The sequence below is a fragment of the Stomoxys calcitrans genome, chromosome 3 (genome assembly GCF_963082655.1).
Source record: "Stomoxys calcitrans chromosome 3, idStoCalc2.1, whole genome shotgun sequence".
Classification (NCBI taxonomy): Eukaryota; Metazoa; Arthropoda; class Insecta; order Diptera; family Muscidae; genus Stomoxys; species Stomoxys calcitrans.
In genome coordinates, this window is record NC_081554.1 from 22,315,263 (window position 1) to 22,340,681 (window position 25,419).

General features: G+C 39.3%; 7 non-coding genes across 7 annotated transcripts; 4 read left to right on the forward strand and 3 right to left on the reverse strand.

Moving 5' to 3' along the window:
- Window positions 1–395: 395 nt before the first annotated feature.
- On the reverse strand, window positions 396–468 carry Trnak-cuu (transfer RNA lysine (anticodon CUU)). Its single transcript has one exon. It is a non-coding gene; the product is annotated as a tRNA-Lys (tRNA).
- A 634-nt stretch (window positions 469–1,102) lies between these two features.
- Trnak-cuu (transfer RNA lysine (anticodon CUU)) lies at window positions 1,103–1,175 on the reverse strand. The gene has a single exon. It is a non-coding gene; the product is annotated as a tRNA-Lys (tRNA).
- A 215-nt stretch (window positions 1,176–1,390) lies between these two features.
- Trnak-cuu (transfer RNA lysine (anticodon CUU)) lies at window positions 1,391–1,463 on the forward strand. Its single transcript has one exon. It is a non-coding gene; the product is annotated as a tRNA-Lys (tRNA).
- Window positions 1,464–6,455: 4,992 nt separating this feature from the next.
- On the forward strand, window positions 6,456–6,528 carry Trnak-cuu (transfer RNA lysine (anticodon CUU)). Its single transcript has one exon. It is a non-coding gene; the product is annotated as a tRNA-Lys (tRNA).
- A 3,149-nt stretch (window positions 6,529–9,677) lies between these two features.
- On the forward strand, window positions 9,678–9,750 carry Trnak-cuu (transfer RNA lysine (anticodon CUU)). The gene has a single exon. It is a non-coding gene; the product is annotated as a tRNA-Lys (tRNA).
- Window positions 9,751–9,932: 182 nt separating this feature from the next.
- Window positions 9,933–10,000, forward strand: Trnak-cuu (transfer RNA lysine (anticodon CUU)). Its single transcript has one exon. It is a non-coding gene; the product is annotated as a tRNA-Lys (tRNA).
- Window positions 10,001–13,689: 3,689 nt separating this feature from the next.
- Trnak-cuu (transfer RNA lysine (anticodon CUU)) lies at window positions 13,690–13,762 on the reverse strand. The gene has a single exon. It is a non-coding gene; the product is annotated as a tRNA-Lys (tRNA).
- Window positions 13,763–25,419: the final 11,657 nt, after the last annotated feature.

Sequence of the window (25,419 nt, forward strand, 5' to 3'; positions counted from 1 at the left end):
AGAATGCAATTATAGAGTCACAAGCTGTGAAAAAATTTGTCAACACCGACTATATGAAAAATCCGCAATTACTTTTTGGGCAACCCAATACAATAGATCGACTTAAAATGACATGACAATCAAGAATATAATATTTTGAGATGTTACAAACAGAATGACGAAATCAGTATACCCCCATCCTATGGTGGAGGGTATAAAAACGTTGCCTACAAATGATAAGCAAATTAAAATGTGTGACTTTCTAACAGGTTAAATTTGTTCACACGTTCGAAGTTTTATAAGCCATCAATCACCGAAAATATTTTCCACAACAACAAAAACAAATATTTATTGGTTACAAAAATGGTAATACGACTCCTTAAATTTTTTGAAAAAAAAAAATAAAAATAAACCTGCGCCCAACGTGGGGCTCGAACCCACGACCCTGAGATTAAGAGTCTCATGCTCTACCGACTGAGCTAGCCGGGCATATGATCACCGATAAAAAAAATAGCCAAAATCATACCATAATACACAAAAAACAAGAACAAATATCTTATGTGAGCATAAAGTCTAAAAATAGCCATAAAGAACCACAAGAACGAGAACGCTGTAGTTTTCAGGTAGTCACACGAGTGAGCGTGTGCCTACTCGTCCCGCGTCGAGTAGTGATTTGTATGCAAACACCGTTTTAGATTTTCAGAAATCACCCCCCCAATTGTATGAGTGATCGATGGTATCTCATGTCTGTCCGGCATTGTATCCATGTGGTGTATTTCTCAGATGGACGAGAATGAACTAATTTCCAAGAACATGCGGAATGTTTTTTTTTTTCATTGTTGAGAATCACAACAATCGTGTTTATTATTAAGGCGATTAAACATTTGAGGAATTTTAATTAGTTGTAGAGGTATGTATGTTTAGATTGTTTTTGGAAGTCTAAAGCATATTATTACGGATTATTGAGTTGTCTTTATTTTAAGGGAAAGGCATCACCAGCAGCAAAAGTGAATGGTAGCTGTAAATTTATGATAGGTTTACCATGATGATAGATGGCATGTAAGTAGATTAATGTTGAACAATGATAAATGTTTTTAGTGTTAGAGGGAAAATATTGAGTTAGCGCCCAACGTGGGGCTCGAACCCACGACCCTGAGATTAAGAGTCTCATGCTCTACCGACTGAGCTAGCCGGGCATATAAGGAAATTGAAAACTAAGAATCAAATGTAACTCACCTTAGTTATTGCGTCAAATACAGAACCATTCCTTCATATAAAAATTTTGAATAAACAAAAAATGAAATATTTTACCCCCAATTTTATTTTTAGAATGAAATTCTAAGGACTATACTCAAAATACATATTTTACACCAAATACAAAATAAGCTATTTTCAGGTAGTCTCTTACAAGGCCCGGCTAGCTCAGTCGGTAGAGCATGAGACTCTTAATCTCAGGGTCGTGGGTTCGAGCCCCACGTTGGGCGCTAACTAATTTTTTCATACCCAACACCGTAGGATGGGGGTATACTAAACTAGTCCGTTTGTAAAACCTCGAAATATTCGTCTAAGACCCCATAAAGTATATACATCCTGGATCGTCTCTACATTCTGATTCGATCTAGCCATGACGGTCTGTACGTCCGTCCACCGAAATCACGATAGCGGTCGAATGCGTAAAGTTAGTCGCTTGAAATTTTGCACAAATACTTTATTTTTATACCCACCACCGAACGATGGGGGTATATTCATTTTGTCATTCCGTTTGCAACACATCAAAATATCTGTTTCCGACCCTATATAGTACATATATTCTTGATCAGCGTATAAATCTAAAACGATCTAGACATGTCCGTCCGTCTGTCTGTTGAAATCACGCTACAGTCTTTAAAATAGGAGATATTGAGCTGAAACTTTGCACAGATTCTTTTTCTGTACATAAGCAGGTTAAGTTCGAAGATGGGCTATATCGGACTATATATTGATATAGCCCCCATATAGACTGATCCGCCGATTTAGGGTCTTAGGCCCATAAAAGCCACATTTATTATCCGATTTCGCTGAAATTTGGGACAGTGAGTTGTATAAGGCCCTTCGTCATCCTTCTTCAATTTGGACCAGAGCGGTAAAGATTTGGCTATAGCTGCCATATAGACCGATCCTACGAATTAGGGTCTTAGACCCATAAAAGCCACATTTATTATCCGATATCGCCGAAATTTGGGACAGTGAGTTGTGTTAGACCCTTCGACATCCTTCGTAAATTTGGCCCAGAGAGGTCTAGATTTGGATATAGCTGCCTCATAGACCGATCCTCCGATTTAAGGCTTTGGGCCCATAAAAGGCGCATCTATTGTCCGATATCGCCGAAATTTAGGACAGCGAGTTAAGTTAAGCCCCTCGACATACTTCTGCAATATCGCACAGATCGGTCCTGATTGGGATATAGCTGCCATACGGACCGATTTCTCGGTTTTAGGTTTTGGGGCCATAAAAAGTGCATTTATTGTCCAATGTCGCCGAAATTTGGGACAGTGAGTTGTGTTAGACCCTTCGACATCCTTCTTTAATTTGGCTCAGATCGGTCCAGATTTGGATATAACTGCCATATAGACCGATCCGCCGATTTAGGGTCTTAGGCACATAAAAGCCACATTTATTATCTGATTTTGCTGAATTTTGGAGCAGTAAGTTGTTTTAGGCCCTACAAAATCCATCTTCAATTTGACTCAGATCGGTGCAGATTTGGATATAGCTGCCATATAGACCGATCCGCCCAATTTAGGGTCTTAGGCCCATAAAAGCCACATTTATTATCCGATTTTGCTGAAATTTTAGAAAGTGAGTTGTCCTAGGCCCTTCGACATCCTTCGTAAATTTGGCCCAGAGCGGTCCAGATTTGGATATAGCTGCCATATAGACCGATCCTCCGATTTAGGGTCTTAGACCCATAAAAGCTACATTTATTATGCGATTTCGCTGAAATTTGGGACAGTGAGTTGTGTTAGGCCCTTAGATATCCTTCTTCAATTTGGCCCTGATCGGATCAGATTTGGATATAGCTGCCATATAGACCGATCCCTCGATTCAAGGCTTTGCGCCCATAAAAGGCGCATCTATTGTCCGATGTCGCCGATATTTGGGACAGTGAGTTAAGTTAAGCCCCTCGACATACTTTTGCAATATCGCACAGATCGGTCCTGATTTGGATATAGCTGCCATACGGACCGATTTCTCGGTTTTAGGTTTTGGGGCCATAAAAAGCGCATTTATTGTCCGACGTCGCCGAAATTTGGGACAGTGAGTTGTGTTAGGCCCTTCGACATCCTTTGTAAATTTGGCCCAGAGCGGTCCAGATTTGGATATAGCTGCCATATAGACCGATCCTCCGATTTAGGGTCTTAGACCCATAAAAGCCACATTTATTATCCAATTTCGCTGAAATTTGGGACAGTGAGTTGTGTTAGGCCCTTCGACATCCTTCTTCAATTTGGCCCTGATTGGATTAGATTTGGATATAGCTGCCATATATACCGGTCCCCCGATTTAAGGCTTTGGACCCAAAAAGGCGCATCTATTGTCCGATGTCGCCGAAATTTGGGACAGTGGGTTAAGTTAAACCCCTCGACATACTTCTGCAATATGGCACAGTTCGGTCCTGATTTTGATATAGCTGCCATATAGACCGATTTCTCGGTTTTAGGTTTTGGGGCCATAAAAAGTGCATTTATTGTCCAATGTCGCCGATATTTGGGACAGTGAGTTGTGTTAGCCCCTTCGACATCCTTCTTCAATTTGACTCAGATCGGTCCAGATTTGGATATAGCTCCCATATAAACCAATCTCCCGATTTGACTTCTTGAGCTCCTGGAAGCCACAAAATTCGTCCGATTTGGCTGACATTCGGTTCATAGTGGTCTGTTATGACCTTCAACAACAAAGGCAAGTACGGTTCAAATCGATCAATAGCCTGACAGAGCTCCCATATAAACCGATCTCCCGTTTTGACTTCTTGAGCCCTGGAAGCCATAAATTTCGTCCGAATTGGCTAAAATTTTGCAAATAATGTTTACACAGTTGTTTTGTCAAGTACGGTCCAAATCGGTCTATAACCAGATTTAGCTACAATATAAAGCGATCTCCCGATTTGATCCTTACAATCCGCAATTTTTGTCCAATTTAGCTACAACTTTTTAAACATAGTGTTTTGTTATGAGGTCACCGTAGCGCAGAGGTTAGCATGTCCGCCTATGACGCTGAACGCCTGGGTTCGAATCCTGGAGAGACCATCGGAAAAAAAATTTCAAACGGTAGTGTTCCCCTCCTAATGCTGGCAACATTTGTGAGGTACTATGCCATGTAAAACTTCTCTCCAAAGAGGTGTCGCACTGCGGCATGCCGTTCGTTCGGACTCGGCTATAAAAAGGAGGCAACTTATCATTGAACTTAATACTTGAATAGGACTGCACTCATTGATATGTGAGAAGTTTGCCCCTGTTCCTTAGTGGAGTGTTCATGGGCAAAATTTGCATTTGTTTTGTTATGACTTCCAGCAACTGTGCCAAGTACGATCCGAATCGGTCTATAACCAGATATAGCTCCCATATAAACCGGTCTCTCGATTATCCTTTAATTTTTGCTGGTTTGACAGAAGTTTTGTATGTTGAATAAAATGATGCCCTTCATCTAAATTTAGTTTGTATAAATTTTAAGCAGAACCCATGGCGGTGGGTTCCAAAGATTCAGCCTGGCCGAACTTAGCACGCATTTACTTGATTAAAAATCCCCTTTCTGCGAAGATTTTCCTGCAATATTGAAACAAAAGTAGAGAAAAGAAAACAAGGCATTAAGTTCGGCCGGGCCGAACTTTGTATACCCATCACTTCGGGTATATATGTAAACCCCTTTTCGTCACAATCCGGTGAAATTGGATAACTTAAGCACCCAAATTCGGCACGGACATTGGAGTGGTCTAATATATATAAGACACTATTCAATTTTGTAAAACAAAATATTGGTCCTTATGGCAGCTATATGCAAATATAAACCAATCTGAACCATATTAAGGTCCGATATCGGGAGGCCCAGAAAAAATTATTGATTCAAATTTCATCAAGATCGGGTAATAAATAAAGCTTTTATGGGCTTCAGTCCCCTTATCGACAGATTGGTCTATACGGCAGCTATATCTAAATATAGTCCGATCAGAACCATATTAGGTCGGATGTTGGGAGACTTGAAACCACTCACTGTCTCAAATTTCAGCGAAATCATATTTAAGTCAGATGTCGGGAGGCTTAAAATAACCTACTGTTTTAAATTTCATCGAAATCGGGTTATAAATAAAGCTTTTATGGGCTTCAAACCCTTTATCGGGAGATCGGTCTATATGGCAGCTATATCTAAGTATGGACCGATCCAACCCATATTTAGGTCAGATATCGGGAGGCTTACAGTAACCCACTGTTTCAAATTTCAGCGAAATCGGGTAATAAATAAAGCTTTTATGGTATTCAGACCCTTAATCGATGGATCGGTATATATGGCAGCTATATCTAAATATAGTCCGATCTGAACCATATTAAGGTTCGAATTTAAACGGCCTGTAACTACTCACTGTTTTATATTTCAGCGAATTTTGGTAATAAATAAAGCTTTTATCGGGAGATCGGTCTATATGGCAGCTATATCTAAATATGGACCGATCCAACCCATATTTAGGTCAGATTTGGGGAGGCTTAAAATAACCCACTATTTCAAATTTCAGCGAAATCGGGTAATAAATAAAGCTTTTATGGTTTATGGACCCTTTATCGGGAGATCAGTCTATATGGTAGCTTTATCTAAATATATTCCAATCTGAACCGTATTTGGGTCAGATGTCGGGAGCTACTAAAGCTACTCACTGTTTTAAATTTCGGCAAAATCGGATGAAAAATTAAGTTTTTATTGGCATTAGACCATTTATCGGAAAATCGGTCTATATAGCAGCTATATGCAAATATGGTCCGATTTGGCCCGTTCAAGAACTTAACCAGCGTGCATTGAAAATACGTATCTGTGCCAAATTTCAGCACAGATATCTCAATTTTTGAAGCCTGTAGAGTGATTACAACATACGGACGGACAGACACACGGACATCGTTAAATCGTCTCAGAATTTTACGACGATCCGATATACATATACTTTGTAGGGTCGGAAATTGATATATCGATGTGTTTCAAACGGAATGACTAAATGAATATACCCCCTATCCTACGGTGGTTGGCATAAGTTCAAAGTACAAAACCTATCGCCTTAAATGTATTTTTTTAGGTAAATTACAGATGCAGCAATCTATTTATTTTTGGGAAATGTTTTACCCATTCACCCCTAATGGGTTAAGGGATGATTTTGTTACAATTAATAGACCATAAAACGATCCTTCGCACGATGTTAACGAAACGACAACATACAAATTATCCATTGTTATTGACATGCCCGGCTAGCTCAGTCGGTAGAGCATGAGACTCTTAATCTCAGGGTCGTGGGTTCGAGCCCCACGTTGGGCGCTATACTTTTTTTGAACTAAACAAAAATTAGTTTTCGTAAATTTTATAAAAAAACTAGCTGAACCAGGCCCGTTTCGCTACGTCTTTTTTTACTTTATATGGAAAAAAATAATGCTTTGAATATGTATTTTCGACAATTAAAGAGCCTTTAGTGAAATACCATGGTATGAATATATTGGGTTGCTCAAAAAGTAATTGCGGATTTTTCATATAGTCGGCGTTGATAAATTTTTTCAACGGCTTGTGACTTTGTAATTGCATTCTTTCTTCTGTCAGTTATCAGCTGTTACTTTTAGCTTGCTTTAGAAAAAAGTGCAAAAAAAGTATATTTGATTAAAGTTCATTATAAGTTTTATTAAAAATGCATTTACTTTCTTTTAAAAAATCCGCAATTACTTTTTGGGCAACCATATGTATATCGCTTGACAAACAGTAATTTAAACCCCATATTGCCATTGTTTTAAGGGGAGTTTATGAGATGAGGCATTCTCAAACATTTGGCCCCAAAATTTGTACTCTTTGGGGGTTTTTTGGAAAAAGTGCGGTGCCCCAAATACATAGTCCCTCATTTGGATGTCAGATTCGTTTTCCCCTCTCAAATACCTTTATTTGATATCAAATTCGTTTTCCAATCTCAAATACCTTTTATTTAATACCTTATTGCAAAAGTCAGCAAATATGTCCAGTTTGAGCTATGGGCCCTAAAAACTATCAATATCGACATCCACTCCCTTTAATACCCAAATTGTCATGGTAAGCAAATCCGTCCCATTAAGGTATTGTTATGGGGATGGGACGTCCCCTAGGCAGTTGGTACCGAATTTTGAAATTCAGATTCGTGGTCTACTCTCAAATACCTTTCATTGGAGCCCCATATTTCCATAGCAGCAAATATGACAGGTTTGGGGAGTGTTTTGGGGGATGGGCGGCCGTTCGGTGAGTTGGCCCTGAAAATATCTATCAGATTCGTGTTCTACTCTAAAATACCTGTTATTACAGCCCCATATTGGAATGGTTAACAAATATGGGTGGTGTTATGGGGGTGGGGTGGACCCATAGACACTTTATCCCGAATATTGATATCAGACTCCTGCTTTACCCCTAAAGACTTTTCATTTAAGCCCCTTATTGCTATGGACGTAAATTTTCCTCTTTTGGGGGTGCTTTTGTAAGGGGTGAACCCCTCAAACACTTGAACCCACCTTAGGATATTAGATTCGTATTATACACTCAAATATTGGGTTGCCCAAAAAGTAATTGCGGATTTTTTAAAAGAAAGTAAATGCATTTTTAATAAGACGTAGAATGAACTTTAATCAAATATACTTTTTTTACACTTTTTTTCTAAAGCAAGCTAAAAGTAACAGCTGATAACTGACAGAAGAAAGAATGCAATTACAGAGTCACAAGCTGTGAAAAAATTTGTCAACGCCGACTATATGAAAAATCCGCAATTACTTTTTGGGCAACCCAATACCTTATATCTAAGCCCCATATTGCCATGGTCAGTAAATAAGTCTTGTTGGGGAAGGGGTGGATACCCAGAAACTTGGTGCAACAATTGGATATCAGATTCGTATTCTACTCGTTTTAGGACGTCTGAGTTACATGATGCCTTTCGCTCAGCAAGAGACCACGTCAATAAGTTGATTAAGATAGCCAAGAAAGACTACTATTACAGACGCTTTACTTCTGCAATAGGCTCCAAGAGAACTTGGAAGATTATTAGAGACATAGGAATTGGGAAAGATACTAATAGATGTTCAACAAACTTAGACATCAATGGACTTAATGATGCCTTTGTTAATGTCCCACAGATCCCAGTTGATCCCAATTTCTATGGCTTCAATATCTCCCCCTCCCTCGATGACGACTCTCGGTTTGGCTTCAGCTGTATTTGTCCCGCCGATGTCCTTGAATGTGTCGCGACTGTAAAGTCTAACGCTGTCGGATCTGATGGCATTGATCCTCGATTTGTAAGACTCTTGCTCCCCCCTATTAATATTCCTCATGTAACCTATGTTTTCCATAGGATTTTGACCACGAGTTATTTTCCATTAGCGTGGAAGCATGCCAAGGTCATCCCACTACCTTATATAGACCAATTGCGATTCTTTATTACTTGTCAAAGGTCTTTGAGAAATTGCTGTATTTGCTAATGTCGTCTATTGTCAACGAGAACTCTTTGTTATATGTGAGACAGTCCGGGTTTATGTCCTAACCACAGCTTGGCAGAGGTCACTGAGAAGATCAGAGTCAATTTGGAGAATGACAAGATAAATTTCCTTGTTCTTCTTGACCATTCTAAGGCATTTGATACTGTGGATCATGAAACATCTTTAAAAATTTTCTTCTACATCCGTTCGTCTTATTTTGTCATACCTGTCACACCGCACTCAGTCCCTCAGTTATAAGTCTTCTCTATCGGCACCTCTGCTTGTTTTAAAAGGTGTTCCTCAGGGATCCTCTTCTCTTTTCATTGTACAGTAACGACTTGGCGAGACAATTGTCTTATTGTGAGGTACGCTGACGATGTGAGATTGCTGAAAATATACGTCTGCTTAATCATGATCTGTCAAGAGTCAGCAAGTGGGCCTGTGTCTCAACCCTGTAAAGTCCAAGTGTTTTGTTATCAGAAACAGGCTGTCTCGTTTTTCATTTGATGTCGGTATATTCATTAACGACGCTAGATTGGAAATCGTTCCTCATGCAAAGAACTTGGGTGTGGTTATTAATAGCACTCTGACTTGGAGTAATCATATCGACCCCATCGATGGTCAAGGATATTCTCTGGGCCATTCTTGGCAAAGACTTAACTTGTTCCTGGCTGCGAGTTGTTTGCTAATTGCGACTCGGTAAGTAGACGTAAGCTAAACATCTTTTTTAATAGCGTTACTCGTTATGTATTTGGCTTGAGACGTCGCGACTCCATCTCTGAATACTCTTTATCGCTGTATGGCGTCTCCTTCCAACACTTGTTGTACCTGAGGTCGCTAAGTTTTCTGCATAGACTGATCTACACGCAGGCACCACAATATCTGTACGGATTCATTGATTTCGCCAGATCTATTAGAGGTAAAAAAATCATTCCCAACATTCATCGGAGGCTTGTTTCTGAATGGCATATGGTCATATTCGCTGCAACATATGCCCGGCTAGCTCAGTCGGTAGAGCATGAGACTCTTAATCTCAGGGTCGTGGGTTCGAGCCCCACGTTGGGCGCAGCAAATTTTTGCTTCGCTCTTTGCTCATAACAGGTTTTGATTTCTCAGTCATGTTTCGGGCTTTCTATTTCCTTAAACCGCAGCATAGATCGATCTCCCACTAAATCATCTGGAGTTCATAAAGTTGGTACTTTTAACCCAACGAGATCCATATCGATCCAAATGCTGCATGCTGCTAATGCATGCTCAGTCGGTAGAGCATGAGACTCTTAATCTCAGGGTCGTGGGTTCGAGCCCCACGTTGGGCGCAGCAAATTTTTGCTTCGCTCTTTGCTCATAACAGGTTTTGATTTCTCAGTCATGTTTCGGGCTTTCTATTTCCTTAAACCGCAGCATAGATCGATCGCCCACTAAATCATCTGGAGTTCATAAATTTGGTACTTTTAACCCAAGGAGATCCAAATCGATCCAAATGCTGCATGCTGCTAATGCAAATTAGCCCAAGAACACTCGTACTACATATGGACCATAAAGACTTTCCATATATCATAAAGTTCTGCCCAGTGTTTTTTTAAGCTCAATGAAAAGGGATCGGACTTTCTTCTTTGCTATTCATTTTCAATAAAAATCCATCAATTAGATATCGAAGTTTTCTTGCATAAATTCAATAAATATGCACATCAATTATCAATGTAACGCTAACTTCCGTTAAATTAATCAATTGCGTGTTAAACTGACATCAAGGCAATAGCCCACATTGTGGTGAATCCCTATGGTTCTGCATGCCCTTTCTTTAATCACTTAAGTCTGCCATAAAAGCAAACTCCACCCTTTCCAGCGAATTGGATGAGCTGAGGTAAAAGAAAGGGAAAGACGAAGAAAAAAGAAAAACAAAACGCTGGTATCAATTTCCAAATGGCATTAACCTTTTAACGAGTTTTCAAAGCGCCAACGCACCAAACCCAGCAACCACCAGCAGCTAAAGCAGCAGGAGCAGAACAAGATAACCACATAGTAGTAAGTGGTAGTAACAGTACCAGCTAGGAATATTTAATACAAATTTCGATTAATCTTCTTTTATTAGACCAAACCCTTAACTTCCGTTTTGGTGGTTTCGTTGCGTTTCCTTTGCACATTCGCCACTTGGATATCATACAGACACTCCATATTGACACCATCATTAGAAAGAAATGTTGGTGTTGGCAAGCCTGAGACCCGGCCAAAGAGATCTGAAAGCCATGTGATTTATGGTTTTTTTTTCTAGTGGGAAACTGCATTAACTCCTAGCGCTCCATTGGTCAACACTCCTAGAATTGTGATAACACCATAGAAAAAACAAGTAAAAGCGTGCTAAGTTCGGCTGGGCCGAATCTTATATACCCTCCACCATGGATCGCATTTGTTGAGTTCTTTTCCCGACATCTCTACTTAGGTAAAAAAAGGATAAAAGAAATAGTTTGCTCTGCTATTAGAGCGATATCAAGATAAGGTCGGGTTCGGACCACAATTAAATTATATGTTGGAGACCTGTGTAAAATGTCAGCCAATTCGAATGAGAATTGCGGCCTTTGGGGGCTCAAGAAGTAAAATAGAGAGATCGATATATGTGGGAGCTGTATCAGGCTATAGACCGATTCAGACCATAATAAACACGTATGTTGATGGTCATGAGAGGATGCGTCGTACAAAATGTTAGGCAAATCGGATAATAATTGCGACCTCTAGAGGCTCAAGAAGTCAAGACCCAAGATCGGTTTATATGGCAGCTATATCAGGTTATTGGCCGATTTGAACCATATTTGGCAGAGTTGTTGGTAATCATAACAAAACACGTCGTGCAAAATTTCATTTCAATCGGATAAGAAGTGCGCCCTCTAGAAGCTCAAAAAGTCAAGACCCAAGATCGGTTTATATGGCAGCTATATCAGGGTATGGGCTGATTTGAACCATAGTCGGCAGAGTTGTTGGACATCATAACAAAACACCTCTTGCAAAATTTCATTCTAATCGGATAAGAATTGCGCCCTCTAGAGGCTCAAGAATTCAAGACCCAAGATCGGTTTATATGACAGCTATATCAGGCTATGGGCCGATTTGAACCATACTGGGCGTAGTTGTTAAACATTATAACAAAACACGTCGTGCCAAATTTCATTCTAATCGTATAAGAATTGCGCACTCTAGAGGCTCAAGAAGTCAAGACCCCAGATCGGTTTATATGGCAGCTATAGCAGGTTGTGCACCGATATGAACCATACTTGGCACAGTTGTTGGATATCATAGCAAAAGACGTCGTGCAAAATTTCATTCCAATCGGATAAGAATTGCGCACTCTAGAGGCTCAAGAAGTCAAGACCCTAGATCGGTTTATATGGCAGCTATAGCAGGTTGTGCACCGATTTGAACCATACTTGGCAGAGTTGTTAGATATCATAACAAAACACCTCGTGCAAAATTTCATTTCAATCGGATAAGAATTGCGCCCTCTAGAGGCTCAAGAAGTCAATACCCAAGATCGGTTTATATGACAGCTATGTCAGGTTATGCACCGATTTGAACCATACTTGGCAGAGTTGATGGTTATCATATCGAAACACGTCGTGCAAAATATCATTCCAATCGGATAAGAATTGCGCCCTCTAGCGGCTCAAGAAGTCAAGACCCAAGATCGGCTTATATGGCAGCTATATCAGGTTATGGACCGATTTGAACCTAACTTTGCATAGTTGTTGGATATCACAGCAAAACACGTCGTGCAAAATTTCATTTCAATCGGATAAGAATTGCGCCCTCTAGAGGCTCAAGAAGTCAAGACCCAAGATCAGTTTATATAGCAGCTATGCACCGATTTGAACCATACTTGGCAGAGTTATTGGATATCATAACAAAACACGTCATGCCAAATTTCATTCCAATCGGATAAGAATTGCGCCCTCTAGAGGCTCAAGAAGTCAAGTCCCAAGATCGGTTTAGATGGCAGCTATATCAAAACATGGACCGATATGGCCCATTTACAATCCCACCGACCTACACTAATAAGAAGTATTGGTGCAAAATTTCAAGTGGCTAGCGGCTTTACTCCTTCGAAAGTTAGCGTGCTTTCGACAGATAGACGGACGGACAGACGGACGAACATGGCTAGATCCACATAAATTGTCACGACGATCATGGGGTCTCAGACGCATATTTCGAGTAGTTACAAACAGAATGACGAAATTAGTATACCCCCATGCTATGGTGGAGAGTATAAAAATGGCAATAGACTATGAAACTCTGCCTTCCTTTGCCCCATTGGGTGAAAAATATTTTCTCTGCTCTTGCAGCTTTCATCGGTGTTTGTAACAATTTTTCCTATTCAGATTTGTTCAGTTGTTGTTGTCAATGCACATAAATCAGCATTTGTCCACGCTAAGGCCTGATAACTAATTAACTTTACAGCTCTGTAGCCTATATCGAAGTTTTCCCCCTCCTCACCTTCGTTCTTTCTAAAGTATTTGGGCCTTAGGTGAAAATACACAATCAGATGGAGACAACAACATGTTTTCGTATAGGTTTTGTTGACGCTGCCACTGCCACGGCCGCCGCCTCTGGTCGAATAATGAATTTTTCAAAAGCTTTTGTAAATATTTATCATAATTAATTAAATTCCCTCAAACCACAACAAGAGAAAAAAGCCGATAATAAATGAATTTTTAATTTGTTCAAGTCTTGTTATGTCCAATGTATTTATAAATATAATAAATAAATAAAACTTAAATTTAAATTTACAAAAGTCGGCGCATGTGAGGCAATGCGATGTTTGGACTCACTAATTTGTCTATCAGCAATTGATGGCCTTACTCCCACTTATTTTTAGAAAAAAAAACACAAGACAAGACAAGAAAAGAAAACCGAAACTAAAATTAAAAGCTAATAAAAATAAATAAAATTGAAACAAATTTGCGCCTAACATGAAACACTAGGGAACTGCAATAAAAATGAATAAAAAACAAATTTGCGCCCAACGTGGGGCTCGAACCCACGACCCTGAGATTAAGAGTCTCATGCTCTACCGACTGAGCTAGCCGGGCATATGACTCATTGTCGCTTATTTTCGGTACAACAGACAGGTTCTTAATGAGTTTTGTCCAGCATGAGTGTTATAGGGGATGATTTGTTCTTTACATGATCATTACAGGAAAAATCATCCCCTAATCGAATTTGTAGCTATGAAATTCTTAAGAAAACAAATCTTGAGATATCATCATGCCATATTTGAATCATGTCTTCTCTTTATATATAAAAATCAATTTGTGTTTGTTGGTATAATTGTTTGTGTGTTCCTTATACACTCAAAAATGACTTAAACAATTTCCATGACATTTTCACTGATGGTGAATAATGATGCCGTGGTGAAAATAGGATACTACATTTTTATACCCACCACCGTAGGATAGGAGGTATATTCATTTAGTCATTCCGTTTGCAACACATCGAAATATCAATTTCCGACCCTACAAAGTACATATATTTCGGATCGTCTTAAAATTCTGAGACGATTTAAAGATGCCCGTGTGTCTGTCCGTCTATCTGTTTGTCCGTCCATCTGTTGTAATCACTCTAGAGCCTTCAAAAATTGAGATATTGAGTTGAAATTTGGCACAGATACGTCTTTTTGATGCACGCTGGTTAAGTTCTTGAACGGACCAAATCAGACTATATTTTTAATTCCGATTTTGCTGAAATTTGAAACAGTAAGTAGCTTAAGACTTCCCGACAACGGACCCAAATATGGTTCAGATCGGAGTATATTTAGATATAGCTACCATATAGACCGATCTCCCGATAAAGGGTCTGAAGACCATAAAAGCTTTATTTATTACCCGATTTCGCTGAAATTTGCAACAGTGGGTTATTTTAGGCCCCCCGACATTTGAACTAAATACGGATAAAATCGGTCCATATTTAGATATAGCTGCCATATAGACCGATATCCCGATAGAGGGTCTGAAGACCATAAAAGCTATATTTGTTGCCCGATTTCGCTGAAATTTGAGACAGTGGGTTATTTTAAACCTCCCGACATCTGATGTAAATGTGGTTCAGATCGGACTATATTTAGATACAGCTGTCATATAGACCGATCTCCCGATACAGGGTCTGTAGGCCATAAAAGCTTTATTTATTACCCAATGTCGCTGAAATTTAAAACAGTGAGTTATTCTAGGCCTCCCGACATCTGAACTAAATACGGATTAAATCGGTTCGTATTTAGATATAGCTGTCATATAGTCCGACCTCCCGATAAAGGGTCTGAAGACCATAAAAGCTATATTTGTTGTCTGTAGGCCATAAAAGCTTTATATATAACCCGATTTCCCTGAAATTTGCAACAGTGGGCTAATTTAAGCCTCTCAACATCTGAAGTAAATGTGATTCAGATCGGACTATATTTAGATATAGCTGCCATATGGACCGATCTCCCGATACAGGGTCTGTAGGCCATAAAAGCTTTATTTATTACCCAATGTCGCTGAAATTTAAAACATTGAATTATTTTGAGCTTCCCGAAATCTAACCTAACTATGGTTCAGATCGGTCTATATTTAGATATAGCTGCCATATAGTCCAATCTCCCGATAAAGGATCTGAAGACCATAAAAGCTATATTTGTTACCCGATTTCGCTGAAATTTGCAACAGTGGATTATTTTAGGCCTCCCGACATTTGAACTAAATACGGATTAAATCGGTCCATATTTAGATATAGCTACCATATAGTCCGATCTCCCGATAGAGGGTCTGAAGACCATAAAAGATATATTTGTTGTCTGTAGGCCAAAAAAGCTTTAATTATTATCCAATGTCGCTGAAATTTAAGACGGTGGGTTATTTTAAACCTCCCGACATCTGAAGTAAATGTGATTCAGATCGGACTATATTTAGATATAGCTGTCATATAGACCGATCTCCCGATAAAGGTTCTCTAAGCCATAAAAGCTTTAGTTTTAATCCGATTTCGCCCAAATTTGGAATAGTGCCCAATTTTAAGCCTCCCAACATTCGACCCAAATATGGCACAGATCAGACTATATTTAGATACAGCTGTCATATAGACCGATCTGCCGATAAAGGGTCTGAAGCCCATAAAATCTTTATTTTTTAACCGATTTCGCTAAAATTTGAACCAGTGAGTTATATTTAGCTTCCTGATACCCGACCTGAATACGGTTCTGATCGGACTATATTTAGATATAGCTGCCATATAGACCGATCTCCCGATTTGACTTCTTGAGCCCTTGGAAGCCGCAATTCCTCTTCGATTTGGCTGAAATTTTGCACGTCGTATTATGTTATGACTTCCAACAACTGTGTTAGGTACGGTTCAAAGCGGTTTATAACCTGATGCAGCTCCCACGTAAACCGATCTCCCGATTTTACTTCTTGAAGCCGCAATTTTTGTCCGATTTGGCTGAAATTTTGCATACGGTGAATCGGTCTATAACCCGATATTGCTCCCATCTAAATCGATCTCCCGACTTGATTTCTTGAGTCCTTACAAGTCGAAGTTTTTGCCCGATTTGGCTGAAATTGAGCATGTAATGTTCTGTAATGACTGCCAACAACTGTGCCAAATACGGTCCAAGACGGTCAATAACCTGATATAGCTCCCATATAAATCGATCTCCCGATATGACTTTTTGAGACCCTGGAAGCTTTCATTTTCATCTTATTTGTTTGAAATTTTGCACATGGTGTTCTGTTGTGACTCTCAACAACTGTTCCAAAAACAACCCAAATCGGTCTCTAATCACCACAATGGCTTCTGCTAAGATATAAGGGCTATTTATATCTTAGCAGAAGCCATTGTGGTGGGTTCCAAAATTCGATCCGGCCGAACTTAGCGCGCTTCATTTGTTAAGCTACATGAGCTTATAAGAGGAGTACTCTTACCCGACACATGTACTGTGGTACATGATATTGTACATGATATATGACCTGTTTGTTATACCCTCCACCATAGGATGGGGGTATACTTATTTCCTCATTATGTTTGTAACTCCTCGAAATATTCATCTAAGATCCCATAAAGTAAATATTTCTTGATCCACCTGACATTTTAAGTCGATCTAACCAAGTCCCTCCGTCCGTCTGTCTGTCCGACCGTCCATCTGTCTGTCGAAAGCCCGCTTACTTTCGTAGGAGTAAAGTTAAGAGCTCGAAATTTTGCACAACTACTTTTTATCAGTGTAGGGCACTTGGGATCATGTTTTGATATATCCGTCCATGTTTTGATATAGCCGCCATATAAACCGATCTTGGATGTTGACTTCTAGAGCCACTAGAGGGCGCAATTCTTATACGATTCGGTTAAAATTTCATATGAGTTGTTTTGTTATGACTTCCAATAACTGTGCTAAGTATGGTTCAAATCGGTTCATAACCTGATATAGCTGCCATATAAACCGACCTGGGTCTTGACTTTTTGAGCCTCTAGAGGGCGCAATTCCTATCCGATTTGGCTGAAATTTTGCACTTGGTGTTCTGGTATCACTCCCAACAACTGTGTCATATATGATTCAAATCGGTTCAAAACCTGATGTAACTGCCATATAAACCGATCTGGGGTCTTGACTTCTTGAGCCTCCAGAGAGCGCAATTCTTATCCGATTTGGCTGTTCTTTTGCTAGTGGTGCTTTGGTATCACTTCCAACAATTGTGCTAAGTTTGGTTCAAATCGGTTCATAACCTTATATAGCTGCCATATAAACCGATCTGGGATCTTGACTTCTTAAGCCGCTAGAGGGCGCAATTCTCATCCGATTTAACTAAAATTGTGCTAGTGGTGCTTTAGTATTACTTCCAACAACTTTGCTAAGTATGGTTCAAATCGGTTTATATCCTGATATAGCTGCCATATAAACCGACCTGGGTCTTGACTTTTTGAGCCTCTAGAGGGCGCAATTCCAATCCGATTTGGTTGAAATTTTGTACTTGGTGTTCTGGTATTACTCCCAACAACTGTGTCATATATGACTAAAATCGGTTCTAAACCTGATATAACTGCCATATAAACCGATCTGGGGTCTTGACTTCTTGAGCCTCTAGAGAGCGCAATTCTTATCCGATTTGGCTGTTCTTTTGCTAGTGGTGCTTTGGTATCACTTCCAACAATTGTGCTAAGTTTGGTTCAAATCGGTTCATAACCTTATATAGCTGCCATATAAACCGATCTGGGGTCTTGACTTCTTGAGCCTCTAGAGAGCGCAATTCTTATCCGATTTCGCTAAAATTTTGCGTGAAGTGTTTTGTTTTTACTTCCAACAACTGTGCTAAGTATGGTTCAAATCGGTTCATAACCTGATATAGCTGCCATATAAACCGATCTGGGATCTTGACTTCTTAAGCCGCTAGAGGGCGCAATTCTTATCCGAATTGCGCCCTCTAGCGGCTTAAACCAATCTCCCGATTTTGCGCCCTACAAGTCGCAATACTTATTCGAATGGACTGTAATATTACCGAATGACTTCTACAATGTTCAGCATTCAATTCAATTATGGTCTGAATCGGACTGTAAATTGATAGAGCTCCAATAGCATAACCGTTGCTATTCATTATTCTGTGTTTGCCTAAAAAGGGATACCGCGCAAAGAACTCGACAAGAGGAGAACTCATACCCAACACATGTACCGTGGTACATGATATTATACCATGACCTGTTTGTTAGATATATCAAATGATTTGAAATCACTTCCTGATTCGATTAAGCCATGTTCAGTTGATAGAGTTTAATTTCAAACATAATTTCCATGAATATAAAGTTTTTTCCCAAAAATTAACCCAAGAGAAATCCAGCAGTTCTTGTTCAGTATCTTTGACATGTATCTAATCTGCTGTAATCCAATCTTTAACCAAATCATCATCATACATTAAATAAACTTAAATAAACAAATAAAGGAATTATATTTCAGCTTCTTAATTGTTATGATTTCATGAGAAGCCTGGAAGAAAATGGGAAAGATTTCTCTCACGAATATAATGTGTATCAAAAATATCAAATCTTATATTTTCATTCATATTTTCTTTGTTTCAATTGTATCACGTAATAAAAACAACACAAGCCATGGCAAAGTTATGGTCTAAAATTTACATAAATTTGATAAAGCACGTTCTCCATCGATTACAGCTGAATCTCTAATTGGTTACAAGGCAGACAGACAGACGGAGGGACGGACAATAATAGAAATTACCTTTGATCTAACACTCGAAGATCAATGAGAAGCTATGCACACTGAACGTCAGCCAAAGAAGCAACCGGTTTCAAAAATATTCGTATAAATTACCTAAAAGCCTGCCAGATGTCTCAAGTGAGGCTCAAGTAGTTGAACCACTTTGTTCCCACACCAAAAACAACAAATGTAGGAGCATGGCATGGCTAATGCCCATTTTTTGTGGGTATTTTCCTTTTGGGCCCTTATCACATCTTGGATGGGGCCATATGAGAAATAAATTTTCAGGTCATGGTGAAGGGGGTGGAGGGAACAAAAAAAAAAAAAAGAGGCTTACATTGTTACAGTTACTGACCAGCATTTAAATAAAAACTCAATTGAAATGATAACAACAAATATTTACATACAAAAGATTTCACAAAAACACTTCACGCTGCTGGTGATGGGAATGGCAATAATGGCAGAGCACCATTGATGATGATACCCGCGATGATGTTGATTGTCTCTGAAGCTGAAGCTGAGGCTGCTGATGATCATCTCCTTTGTGGGAAATAATTGATTTGTTGGCTTCACTTCGGTTAAATGCTTCATTGTGCGACTCACTCTAGGGCGTGCTGTTATGAACAATGCAGGAATTTTTGTTTATTTCTACCCTGGCAATAACGCAAAAGCCAGGCACATCGATAATTGGCTATTTAAATATTTTGTTTTCGAAATTTTGTTTAAATAAAAGTGTATCACCTAAAAAACAAACAAACAAATCGACGAAAAATAAACGCGCACATGGAAACTTTTTATAACCCCACCCGGTATATAAGATGCAACTCAGGTAATTAACCTGGTGAGGCGTAAAATCATAAGACATTCATAATCTGTGGTAGCGTAACGATTTATGCCATGCATCGACTCCACCCATTTTCTAAAATTTTATCATTTCCCTATCCCTGGTAGAGTTTATCATGAGGCAGAATATTGTCAATTTATGCTAATGCTTGTAACACCCCGTTTCTCACAAATCACAGTTTTTTTTCGATTTTCAATTTAAATTTCCCTGGTAGGTGGTCTTCGGCACTCGGGGGAACAACTAAAAATATGGTCTTGATAATTATAACACAAAAGCAAAGAAATTGGTTTAAAAAGTGAAAATGTATATATTGAGGCTATTTTCTAGGTCAATAAATTTCATAAAAGTCCTAATTTCTAATTTAATTCAAATAGGGACAATTCGATAATGGCGTACTAAGTTTGGCCGGGCTGAATCTTATATACCCTCCACCATGGATTGCAGTTGTCGACTTCCGTGCGCGGTATCTCTTTTTAGGTAAACAAAGAATATTTAATAAGAACTGTTATGCCATTGGAGCTATATCAAGTTATAGCCCGATTCGGACCACAAATGAATGCTGAACATTATAGAAGTCTTTGTGCGATATTTCAGTTCATTGGGATAAGAATTGCGCCTTGTAGGGTTTGAAGAAGCTAAATCGGGAGATAGGTCTATATGGGAGCTATTGATCGATTCAGACCATTTTAAACACGTATGTTGAAGATCATGAGAGAAGTCGTTGTACAAAATTTCAGCCAAATCGTAAGAGAATTGCGCCCTCTAGAGGCTCAAGAAGTCAAGATCCCAGATCGGTTTATATGGCAGCTATATGCGGTTCTATACCAAATTACGCCAAACTTAGCAGAGTTAATGGAAGTCATAGCAAAACATCTCATGCAAATTTTCAGCCAAATCGAATGAGAATTGCGCGCTCTATTGGCTCAAGAAGTCAAGATACAAGATCGGTTTATATGACAGGTATACCAGATTATGGACCGAGTTGAACCATACTTAGCGCAGTTCTTGGAAGTAATACCAAAACACCACGTGCAAAACTTCAGTCAAATCGGACGAGGCTCAAAAAGTCAGGACCCCAGATCGGTTTATATAGCAGCTATATCAGGTTATGGACCGATTTCAACCATACTTAGCACAGTAGTTGGAAGTGAAATCAAAACACCGCGTGCAAAATTTCAGTTACATCGGACGAGAATTGCGGCCTCTAGGGGCTCAAGAAGTCAAGACCCAAGATCGGTTTATATGGCAGCTATATCAGGTTATGGACCGAGTTGAACCATACTTAGCGCAGTTGTTGAAAGTGGTACGAAAACACCACGTGCAAAATTTCAGTCAAATCGGATGAGGATTGCGCCCTCTAGAGGCTCAAGAAGTCAAGACCCAAGATCGGTTTATATGGCTGCTATATCAAAACATGGACCGATTTAAACCATACTTCTCACAGTTATTGGAAGTGATATCAAAACACCACGTGCAAAATTTTAGTCAAATCGGACGAGGATTGCGCCCTCTAGAGGCTCAAGAGGTCAAGACCCAAGATCGGTTTTCATGGCAGCTATATCAAAACATGAACCGATTTGAACAATACTTAGCGCATTTGTTGGAAGTGATATCAAAACACTACGTGCAAAATTTCAGTCAAATCGGATAATACTAGCGCCCTCTAGAGGCTCAAAAAGTCACGACCCAAGATCGGTTTACATGGCAGCTATATCAGGTCATGGACCGATTTGAACCATACTTCGCACAGTTATTGGCAGTGATATGAAAACTCTATCAGTCAAATCGGACGAGGATTGCGCCCTCTAGAGGCTTAAGAAGTCAAGACCCAAGATTGGTTTATATGGCAGCTATATCAAACCATGGACCGATTTCAACCATACTTAGCACAGTAGTTGGAAGTGAAATCAAAACACCACGTGCAAAATTTCAGTTAAATCGGACGAGAATTGTGCCCTCTAGAGGCTTAAGAAGTCAAGACCCAAGATCGGTTTATATGGCAGCTATATCAGGTTATGGACCGAGTTGAACCATACTTCGCACAGTAGTTGGAAGTGAAATCAAAACACCACGTGCAAAATTTCAGTTAAATCGCACGAGAATTGTGCCCTCTAGAGGCTTAAGAAGTCAAGACCCAAGATCGGTTTATATGGCAGCTATATCAAAACATGGGCCGATTTAAACCATACTTCTCGCTGTTATTGGTAGTGATATCAAAACACTATGTGCAATATTTCAGTCAAGTCGGACGAGGATTGCGCTCTCTAGAGGCTCAAGAGGTCAAGACCCAAGATCGGTTTATATGGCAGCCATATCAAAACATGGATCGATTTGAACCATATTTCTCACAGATATTGGAAGTGATACTAAAACACCACGTGCAAAGTTTCAGTCAAATCGAAAGAGAACTGCGCCCTCTAGAGGCTGAAGAAGTCAAGACCCAAGATCGGTTTATATGGCAGCTTTATCAAAACATGGACCGATTTGAACCATACTTCGCACAGTTATTGGCAGTGATATGAAAACACTATGTGCAACATTTCAGTCAAATTGAAAGAGAATTACGCCCTCTAGGGGCTCAAGAAGTCAAGACCCAAGATCGGTTTATATGGCAACTATATCAAAACATGGACCGATTTAGCCCATTTCCACTCCCAACTGACCTACACTAAAAAAAGTATTTGTGCAAAATTTCAAGCGGCTAGCTTTACTCCTTCGAAAGTAAGCGTGACGGACATGGCTAGATCGACTTAAAATGACATGACGATCAATAATATATACACTTTATGGGGTCTCAGGTAGGTACTAGGTACCCCATCCAAATTTCGGATGGGGTACCTAGGGGGGCCGCCCCACTCTAAAACCTATCAAACATATATTTACACTAATCACGGCAATATGGGACTCAAATGAAATGTATTTAGGATATCCATTTGTGTGATATCCATTTGTCGAACCAAGTGCTAGGGGGACCACCCCAACCCCAAAACCCTCCTAGATCGGACATATTTACCGACCATGGCAATATGGGACTCAACTGAAAGGTATTTGCGAGTAGAATACGAATCTGATATCCAAATGTGGGACCACGTTTCTGGGGGTCCACCGCTTCCCCAAAACACTCCCCAATCAGGAATTATGTACTGACCATGGGAATATGGGGCTTAAATAAAATGTATTTGAGTGCAGAATTAGAATCTGATATACAAATATGAGACCAAGTGCTTGGGGGGCCGCCTCTCCTCAAAAACCTCCCCCAAAGGGGACACATTTACGACCATAGCCATGTGGGGCTCTAATAAAGGTATTTGGGAGTAGACCATGTATTTAGGGCATCATCCCTTTCCTAAAACACCCCCAAAGGGAAACAATTTTTCGGCCATGCCAATATGTGGCTCAAATGAAACGTATTTGAGATTAGATAACTAATTTGATAACCTATTTTGGGGCCATGTGTTTGGGGGACGCCTCATCCTGTAAACTCATCTTAAGCCAATGGTAATATGGGGTTTAGGAAATGGTATTTGAGAGAAGAGCACGATGCTGATATTTTTTTAGGGCCAAGTATTTGGGAGTACACCTTACATCCAAACTTAAATTCGTAGACCAATGAAGATCATATGGGATTCAGATAAAGGCACGTATATTGTTAAACTGTTAGTCAAGCGGTGTACTATTTTCATTAAAAAGTCTTTCGTCGAAAATAAATATTCCAAGGAAACTTTTGTTCCATATAAAGTAAAAGAAGGCGCAGCGGAGCGGGCCCGGTTCAGCTAGTCGTAAATAAAAACTCATAAAAATTTGATACAAGGACATGAGGTTGTAAAAAAGTCATCATCCTAGTAGCCATACAACCTTGAACTAAGTTCATGTGTGGACATTTGTAGCAAAATCCATGGAGATTGGTTCCCAAGATTCGGCACGGCCGAACTATCCATATATTCGCGTTTTTTATTTTTCGTCTTAACTTCCTATGGATCCTGTGACATTGATATGTCTTTTAGTCTATTATGACACTCGAATAGAACTTTACATTGCACCAATGTCGAACAAGAACAGCGTTCCCTAGACGCACTGTTGGAGATGGACAATCATTATAAGTATGCCCCATTCCATGACGGATGGTATAACAAGGAAAACAAAAACCTTGGAATAAAATATGCAAGTTTCACGTCATCCCTGGAGCTCTGTTTAATTAAATTTTCATAAAAGGAGTTAATAGTCCTTTTTTGTTATAACTAAAGGAATTTTCTGATTCCATTATCCTATTGTATCGAGTATGTGTTGTTGGTGCGCCAAACTCTGGGTGTGTTATCGATGGAGCTGGGGTGGCAATGTGTGGCAACATTACATTAAAAATTTAAATGGCAAACTAAAGGTACATACGCTGCTCGTTAAGTCCACAGGCCCCAGGTGATGGGGGGGGGGGGGGGGGTCTAAAGGAGGCTAGGTCATTCCTGTTTGGTCATTCGTTATTCGGTTTTATTTATTTTTTTCTGAAAAATCTATAGATTGCGTGCTGCAAACAATTTATTCAGTTGTATGAATATTTTATGGTCTACAAAAACAAAAAAACGGAAAATAACAAAAAAACGCATACCATTCCCAGAATACCCATTAGGTTTAGCCATAGGTATGTATAGTAGGTATTTGTACTCATCATATGTGTGCTATCAGCTTGAATTTAGTTAAATCTCAATTCCTCAGGTGCCGTTTTACAATTTCCATTGTCGTCACTGGGTGAAATAAAAATCAAAAGCGTTCATCAAAATAAAACCTACGAACAAACAAAGACCAGAAACACTTGTAGCCAACAAAAGCTGATATTGAAATTAATCGAATATGAATAAAATGATGATATTTGCATACCTGTGTTGGGATTCACACAAACATTTCATTTTGCCCCTAACCCAACTCAATCCATCCATCACAACCAGCTAGATGTCTTCCAAAAAATACCTGTAATGCCAGAACCACAAATACTGCCATCATAGCCTTTACTGGCCACTTAAAACTCATCTTTGTGAAACTTAATTCAAATGTCATCATAAAAACTGCTCTAGTTTAAAATATTAATAAAGTCATTGTTTTATGATGTTTAAACGATAGGCAACAAATTTGAAAAGTTGATAAAAACAAAAGCGAAGGCGGACGAGTGTATCAATTATAGGCTGGAAGGTTAAGTTGTTTGAGTCGACTTAGATACACCCAACTCACTCCTAAAGATGTTTGTAAATTATCAGACCTGTTCCAATAACCGAAATCTCAAGAATTTTAAGAATTCAACTTTAATTTATGTTCCGGTAATAGAAAATCGCCAAATATGTTAAACCTTCCAGTATGTAGAAGGAACATTTCTTCCTGATGAGAACACTGCTGATATCTTAGGTATCAAATATCTCTAAAGACAAACTTCTGTTAAAGAACATTTACATTAGCCCACTACGCTGTCTCACGTAGTGCTTCCCGAAGAATGTCTATAAGAGTGCCGGGAAACTTTTCCTTAGCCGCATTAGTCCAGTCATCAGCATATGCGATCATTTCTACACCGCTTTCTTCCAGAGATAATAGTTAATGTATATATTCCCTCTTTAGATCTAATAGTGATAGCCCTGAAGGCATGGATACTTGTGAAAGCAGATGAGACAGTGCTTGGAGTATTTGAGAGAAATACT